The sequence below is a fragment of the Dipodomys merriami genome, unplaced genomic scaffold (assembly GCF_024711535.1).
Source record: "Dipodomys merriami isolate MVZ:Mamm:240054 unplaced genomic scaffold, mDipMer1.0.p SCAF_12, whole genome shotgun sequence".
Classification (NCBI taxonomy): Eukaryota; Metazoa; Chordata; class Mammalia; order Rodentia; family Heteromyidae; genus Dipodomys; species Dipodomys merriami.
The window spans coordinates 22,703,559-22,711,913 of NW_027202493.1; the positions used below are offsets into that span (position 1 = coordinate 22,703,559).

Below are 8,355 nucleotides of genomic sequence, written 5' to 3' on the forward strand. Positions count from 1 at the left end.
GGTGAATCACATTTGAACTCACTCTGTCCACTTGGGGGCTATCTTGGTCCATCTTGAGATCCACAGTAAGATGAAGTCGCACCCAATTCCCAAACCAACTCTCCAAGGCGACAAGAATTCATAGAGAACATTCTTCCGAGGTGAAGTGAAGTCTTGAAACCGGGCCGCCCGACTTCCGCACACCCTTTAACGTATGTCATTCAAGAAAAACTACAATCCCATGGAGCTCTGCTCTCACCGCCCAACATTTCCCGCCTTTTCTACTACGCCTGCGCACTACGGGGCGCGGACTACAACTCCCAGGATGCACCCTGCCACCGTTTGCGTCACCCTGCTTCCTGCCAGGGCGGTTCCGGATATCTGATGGTTAGTGGTTCTGTGGAGCCTCAGGAAAACTTGGGGTGGAAGGGGTAAGACCGCTGTTGGGGACGGTGTTGGGAGCAAAGCTTGTTCATGTGCGGGAAGAGGGAATAAAACGAACAGTAGCAGGCCACAGCGGAGAACAACAGAGACGTCTGCCTCGTTTTTGTGTGTGCACAGATCTTGTGTTTGAGAACGCTGAGAGAGGCCTACCACAGGGTGGTTCGCCTTTGCTCAGTACCGGCGATGATGAGGATGAGGTTGAGGATGAGGATGATGAGGATGAAGAAGAAGAAAGAGAATATGGCAAGTGTGTCGAGAGTTCAGGGCAATTAGAAATGCCGGATAACCCGGGAGCCAGTGATTCATGCCTATAATCTAGCTACTCAGGAGGCTGAAGCCCAACACTGACAGACAACTTCAAGAGCCTCTTATCTCCCCATTAATCAGCAAAAACAGAAGCAGAGCTGTGGTCCAAGTGGTAGAGTGCCAGCCTTGAGCAAATAAGCTAAGAGGCAATCGCCTTTAGTCTCCTTTATTTAGAGTCAAGGTATGTGGACAGGTCTGTAACATTTGCCATTCTTCCTCCTCCTAGTCTTCTCTTGGTACTTACTGTCTTTCAACTTTCATTGTATTTATTTCTTACGTTTATTGTCTTTTTGGCACTCGAATTCTAGTTCCCTAAGGAAAGAGATTTCAGTTTATGTTGTTTTCAGATGAATCCTTAACACCGATTACAGTACACAGTAGGATCTCAAAATCTTTGCAGATGACTGAATAAAGTATTAAAGTGAGCATTCAGTAAATACTTGTCGAATGAGTGTGATGGGCTGGAGCTCAGTGAAAGGTATTCCTGAACGTCCTCAAAACAGGTGACAGGAAAAGGGTGGAAGGATAGCAGATTGAAGGGAAAATAAGGAGGAATTTCAGTGTGATATCTATGAAAAGGAGGAATTTAATGAAGAATCAGTATACACTGTATATGGAAATGGGTGTTGGTTCCTTTTACACACATACACACACACACACACACACACACACCTACTTAAGTATGTGACTTTGGACAGAGTAATCTTGATTCTCAGTCTCTTCTTTGTAAATCAGAATACTAATGCTCCCCGTATGGAGTTAATACCAGTGGGACAGTGTAAATGAACATAAGGTTTAGCATAGGGCCAAGACTATAGTGAGCATTAATGAAGAAGCAGTGCTCTCATTATCATTACTGTTCAATATTAAACTGGAGGACTTTGTAAGAATCACTGACATGAACTAAAAGTTCAGTTATTGAATTTAAAAGTCTAGCCTGTGAGATTGACATACTAAAACTGTTTTGATTCAAGTTTTTTCTATACAGTGTCATGGTATACCTCACTTTGGAGTCATTCTTATTTGGTTTCCCAAAACAGTGGAAATCTTTCAGCATTATACAGCCCAGAAAACAGATCAATTGTTATCAAACCCTTTGCTTGCTCCAAACTTCCATTTTAAGCACAAGGAAGTTGGTTTTGAGTTAGAGCCTCCCTTCTTCCTAAGAACTCATGAGAGAAACAGTTCTGAGAGTTCTGCTTCTGGAATTTTGTTTTGAGGTTGTTGCTTTGGACAAGAGATACTCCATCATAATTAGTACCACAGATGTATGTCTTGCTGCTCACAAATTAAGATAATTTCTAAAGTCCAAACAGAATTGGTCTTATCTATAACAGTTTTTTGCCTGATATGTAAGTTCTATAAAGAAATATTTTGAACCTAGTCATTCTATGATATCATGCCTAATCATGATTCCTTATGAGGAGACCTTTATTGTCATGAAGAAAAGTGAATTTCATGTAGAAAAAAGGTGAAGGCCCTATATTTGAGGTTTTTCTTCTGCTCACTCTATTTCCTATACTATCTGATTATAGCTACTTGTAATGGTTCATGTTTATTTAAGGTGTGCCAGGCAAATTATGAAAACAGATGATTTCAACTGTCTGAGCTGTGTATTTTGCTTTTTGATTTCTGCTGGGCTCTGTTGTGTTCCAGTATTTAAAAGACGCATCACAGCCAGATGCTGGTGGCTCATGTCTATAATCCTAGCTACTCAGGAGGCTGAGATCTGAGGATTATGGTCCAAAGCCAGCCCAGGCAGGAAAGTCTATGAGACTCTTTTCTCCAATTAACCACCAGAAAACTGGAAGTGGCACTGTGGCTCAAGTGGTAGAGCGCTAGACTTGAGCTGAAGTACTCAGGGACAGTGCCCAGGCCCAGAGTTCAAGCCTTATGCTTGACAAGAAAAAAAGAGACACATCATGGGTGGGGACCAGAGGGAAAAACTGCAACTGTGAGAGAGCAAGGAAAGGGGTCACATTGTCTAAAAAGAAATGAACTCTTTTTTTTTTTAATGGATAGAATGCTTTATTATATAAAGTTTATAACTCATAATTATAGCCTAAATATACTGCAGGAGTTTGAAATACAAGAGAAAATTCTATGAACTAGTATATAGAAGACAGTTAAAACTTTGTAAGTAATGTCATTTACATCTTGGTATTACTTATTTGTTCTTTTCAAGCACAGGCCCTGGAGCCAAGGTCAACACCATAATATACCACAAATGACTTAACACATCCATCCTGCACAGTCAGCATGGAGATAGATATATTTATATAATACATACTTTAATATTATATTGGTTCACTTAGTATGCATATTTTAACAAATGATAAGAATCTATATAATCCAGTTAAACAAACATAAGATTAGGATACAATTATTACAATGAAAGTTGGTGTTTATAAGTTACAGGTATTTACTATTTTCCAGAGTGCTTTTTTAATTAAAAAATATTTTAAAAGCATTTCAAACATTTGTTCATTTTTCCCAGTGCAAAAGAAGGTTGTTCAAGTCAACTTACCTTTTTCCTGAAGAGTAAAGGGGAAGGAAAAAGAAGCACCAAAAACCACACTCCTCACATCTCTCAATACTACCTTCTCAATCAACTTTTGCAGTAAATCCATATCACTGTATTAGTTTATCAATGTTATAGCCTAGTGATTACTATTCAGCCCTTGCTTTGTATGTATCACATTTATGCTGAAATGTTTCTATTTACATAAGTAGAAAAAAGTTAGCAGTGCAAGAAAGTGATTTAAATTTTGTTTTAAACCCCAGTTGTCCAATAGAAATGTACTGTTTATCTGATTTATGTAAATGTAATCCTCTGTATATCACCTTTATAATAACAATAAAAAATGTAGAAAAGAAACACCAGACTACATTTGTCTACAAAAATAATTTTTCTTCTATAACAATTAAAATATGAAATCCAAATATAAAAAATAATTCAATAGTTTAAAAATATGAACTATAGGGTAATTCAGACAAAAATGTGCAGTAACCTATACATAGAAAACTGCAAGACACTACTGAGAAATGAAGAACCTAAACAAATGGAGTAACATATTTGTTACAATATTATTTGTGAGCATACATATATTTGACTCAATGTTGTTAAAACACCTTCAAACTAAAAAAAAAAAAACTCCATCAAACTTACTGTAATACAGAAATAACATAATCCTATTTACAATCTTAGTAACATCTACTAAAAATAAATACTGATAGCTGGTTAGGTGTTTATCTTGCACAGATGACTCTTGAATTCAATCCACCATACAGCAAAATACATAAGTAAATAAAACTAAAGAACTAATTCTTAAATTCTTACAGAAATGAAATGATTTAAAAGAATGATTTAAAAGGCTTATTATGAAGCAAGACAGTATGATGCTAGGATAGAGTTAGATAAGTAGTTCAATGGAAGAGAGAGACAACGGGTGTGGACAGTTGATTTTTGACAAATGTGCAAGGAGAATTCTGGAGAGGAAGAATTGTCTTTTCAGTCAATGATACTGAAGCAATTAAATATCTATACACTGAAAAAAATGTTGGATCTGTACACATCATATAAAAATTACCTCAACTGAGTTATAATCTTAAGTGTAAACCTGACAACTACAAAAGTTGTAAAAGATATCATGCTGCAATAGATATTTATGACATTTGTCTGGAAAAGATTTCTTGTCTACAACACCAAAAGCATAAAAAATGATATAGACTTACCAAATAGTAACTTTGACTTTTAAAAAGACTGGAGAGACAAAATAATAAAACTGGAAGGAAATATTTGAAACATACATCTAATAAAAGAATTGCATTCAGGATATAATAAAAATTAAAAATGAGCAAAGACCTGAATAGACACTATCAAAAAAGTTTTAAAAAGCAAGTAAGCACATGAAAAGCTCAACTTGATTAGTCAATAATAAAATGCAAATTAAAAGCACAAGGAGAAACCATGCCTACTGGACTAGTTAAAAAAAAAAAAGAAGAACTTGACCATGTGCCAAGTGTTGATTAGGATGTGAAGAATCTGGAATTCATACATTGTTGGTAAGAACATAAAATCATACAAATATCCTGGAATACAACTTTTCTGTTTCTTAAAATTTTTAGTATACACCTGCCATATGGTCTATTCATTCCATTCTAGAAGTTTTCTCTGGATAAATGAAAGCATATGTCAGTAGAAAGACTTGTATATGAATACTCATAGCAGTTTTTTTCAAAAGCCCAAACTGGAAATAACCCAAGTTCCCATCAACAGGTGAATGGATAAACAAACTGTAGAAGAATAAACGGTACATGCTACAGCATGAATGAATCTCAAGATTATTATACTAAGTGAAAGAAGCTATACAAAAAGAACAGTACACACTGAATGACTAATATAAAAAGTTGCAGAAAATGAGCTGGGCACAATGACACATACCTATGGCAAATGTATTGCTTGAGCCCAGGGCTAGCTTGGTTAACATAATAAAACCCATCTAAAACAAGTTCTAGAAAATGTAAATATAATACAATATTATGTAATGTGCAAATATATTGCAATGTATTACAAGGTGATATATATGCATATATATATATATATATATATATATATATATATATATATATATATATATATATATATATATATATACCAACAAACCCACAAACTAAATCAGTATTTACCTGGAGAGGTAAAACAGAAGAGTAGGATTTCAAAGAAGGACTAGATCAGTCTTTTGTTGTTGTTGTTGGTTGTGGAGCTTGAACTCAGGACATGGGTGCTGTTCCTGAGCTCTTTTGTTCAGGTTAATATTCTACCACTTTTAGTTGCAGCTCCACTTCCACTTTTTGAGTGGTGAATTGATTGGAGTCTGATGGGGACTTTTCTTCTCTTTTCTTTTCTTTTTTTGTCCAGTCGTGGGGCCTGAACTCTGGGCCTGGGTGCTGTCCCTCAGCTCTTCAGCTCAAGGCTAGCACTCTACCACTTGAGCCACAGCGCCACTTCCGGCTTTTTCTTTTTGCTTATGTGGTGCTGAGGAATCAAACCCAGGGCCTCAGGCATGCAAGGCAAGCGCTCTACCACTGAGCCACCTTCCCAGCCCTCATGGGGACTTTTCTACCTGGGCTGGCTTCACATAGCTATCCTCAGATTCTCAGCCTTCTCTGTATAACACAGAACAGGAAATGTTTCTCTTCTCCATTTTCCTTTCTCCTGTTATAGTAAAATAAATCTTTGCCCAAACATAAACAAAAACAAAAGACAATAAAAGCAGCAAAGGATAACTAGACAATCTGCAATATATATGGTGATGGTTTCATGAATATATTCATGTGCTAATACTTATTAAATTATAGTATGGCTTACTACACTTGATTGTAGCTAAATATGCTTGGGATACTTCACATGGTGTAAATCCTTAGAACAACTAACTCACAGTCTAACAAAACAAATACCTGGAAGCTGGTCCTTGAGGAGCATGTATGAGAGAGGTCAAGAGAAAGGGGGGTAGATGAAGTGTGGTGAGTGCAGTAATAGTATTCTATGTATATCCTATAAAAATAGGATAATTGATGGGATGGGTGGGGTTGAGAGGGATGGGGAGAACAATGAAAGAGGTAAAATTGATCAAGAAGCATGGTACTCATAAACGGACATGTTGAATTGTAACTCCTTTGCACAATTAAAGATAATAAGAATATAATTTTAAAAAGAAATAAATGACTTTCTGAATACCAGTTATAAGCTCAACAATCTTAAATTAAAAAAAATAAGAGTAATAACATATAATAGTTTCAAAAACTTCAATGATGTTCAGCGTTCTTCTATTTTTTTTTTCCACTCCAAGGAGAAATGGGCTGTACCTGGAGATGTGAGATCTAACAAGAAGTTTTGATTTCTGCTAAGGTAGGGGCATTCTACAGTCTTTATTTAATGATGGCAGAAGAGGACAAACTGATTTGAGAGTTAAAGGAACTAACTTAAGAGACCCAGAGTGGGCTCAGTTGGCATCCTATGAGCAAGGGAAGGATGGGCTCTTGGAGGCTCATCCATAACAGGAGGGAAGACAAAGTGGTCACTAGCTTTACTTAAGAAGACACACTGTGTCTTTGTTACTAATGATGATAGAAAAAAACATGACAATGAGAAGAGTTAATAGGCCTTTGTATTCATTAATAAAATGAGTCATGCAAAATCAGCAGTGTTTGAGTTTTCAACAAGGCCATCAGTGAGTGTGTTAAAAGGTACTTGTTTCTCTGTATTTTCAGCTAAGAAGAGATAATGACCCAACTCCAACCTTCCTTTGACACAACTGGTCCAGAATCGGTGTAACTAATTGCTAGAGGTGTTGGAAATCTCCACCTGTGTGTGCAATGTAAAGTTGTATTTTCAGTGTATTGCAGTGTTTGTAGTATTCTCATGAACAACCTCTGTCCCTTGTCAGCACCACAACTGTCCTCTAGCCTCCATTACCTACACAACAATAAGACCTGGCATTTATTAATTGTTGCTAGGCACCATTATCTCCATCTTCACCTTGGCTCTCTAAGGTAGATGGTGTGATTAGCCCTTGTAAACTAAACAGTTGTAGAAAATGAAACTTACAGAGTTGTACCCCAGTGTCACAGCTCAGAAATATCACAGAATGAAAAGCCAAAGTCCATGTGGCCTCAAGGTTCTTGTCCGTAACAAGAATTCTTCTATATCACCTTACAAATGAGAGGTTTTACTGGTAAAAATAGGTGCATATTTCCTTCCTACTCTGATTCATTGTAAAGACTGCATTTTGACAATAATAAAATAACTCAGCAGAATGAAAAGAATTCACAGCTCCAACATCCTGTTGCAGCAACTGTTTTTATTTCTCTTCATTTCCTTTCGCTCCGTATCCATATGTTCATATTTTACATAGTCATAGTTGCAATTTTATGTTCTGCTTTTTATGCTTAAAACCTTAAGCATGTTCCTTGTTGCTCTTTAGTCTGTAATGGATGCATACTACTGGATTTTGTAAATGTGCTGTGATTTTATTAGCTAGACAACCACAATGGAAAAACTTTCTAGGTTGCTTTTTGTTGTTGTTGTTTAGTTTTATAAACTAAGATGCAGAAAACTAGTTTATTTCCCCTTCTCTCTTCTTTTGTCAGTTTTTTTAAAGAATAAATTCCCTGGAAGTGAGAATGGCAAACAAGAACTTGGACATATTTTAGGAGACTCTGTATCTTTGATCATAGAAATAAATTTCATAACTGGCAAGAACAGATTAAATGCATGAATTATTGCTTAGGGATATCAAAACTGAAGACAAATGAAAAGTGATTGGGATGTTGAAATATTCTGGACTTCTAAAATAATACTAGTTATATAACTTTGTAACTGTGCTAAAAGTATATTCTGAATTGTTATGTGTGCATTGAACAGGCGGTTTTTAGAGGATGTGAATAGCTTGATAAAGTTATTATAAAAATTAAGGACAAAATTTCAGATATTCCGAGGTATTAGCTTCAACCACTGCTACAGATAGGAGAATTCTATACTTGTGGTATATTTGGAGAGTGTATATCACACATTCTGCTTAGGAGCATCAGACTTTCAGCTGTGTGATGTTGGCAAGGGCTGTA

At 36.3% G+C, this 8,355-nt stretch overlaps 1 long non-coding RNA gene across 1 annotated transcript; it reads left to right on the top strand.

The window, feature by feature from the left end:
* Window positions 1-324: 324 nt before the first annotated feature.
* LOC138823255 (uncharacterized) lies at window positions 325-7,762 on the top strand. The gene is made up of 3 exons (XR_011370765.1): window positions 325-410; window positions 6,582-6,640; window positions 7,003-7,762. It is a non-coding gene; the product is annotated as an uncharacterized lncRNA (long non-coding RNA).
* The last annotated feature ends 593 nt before the right edge of the window (window positions 7,763-8,355 follow it).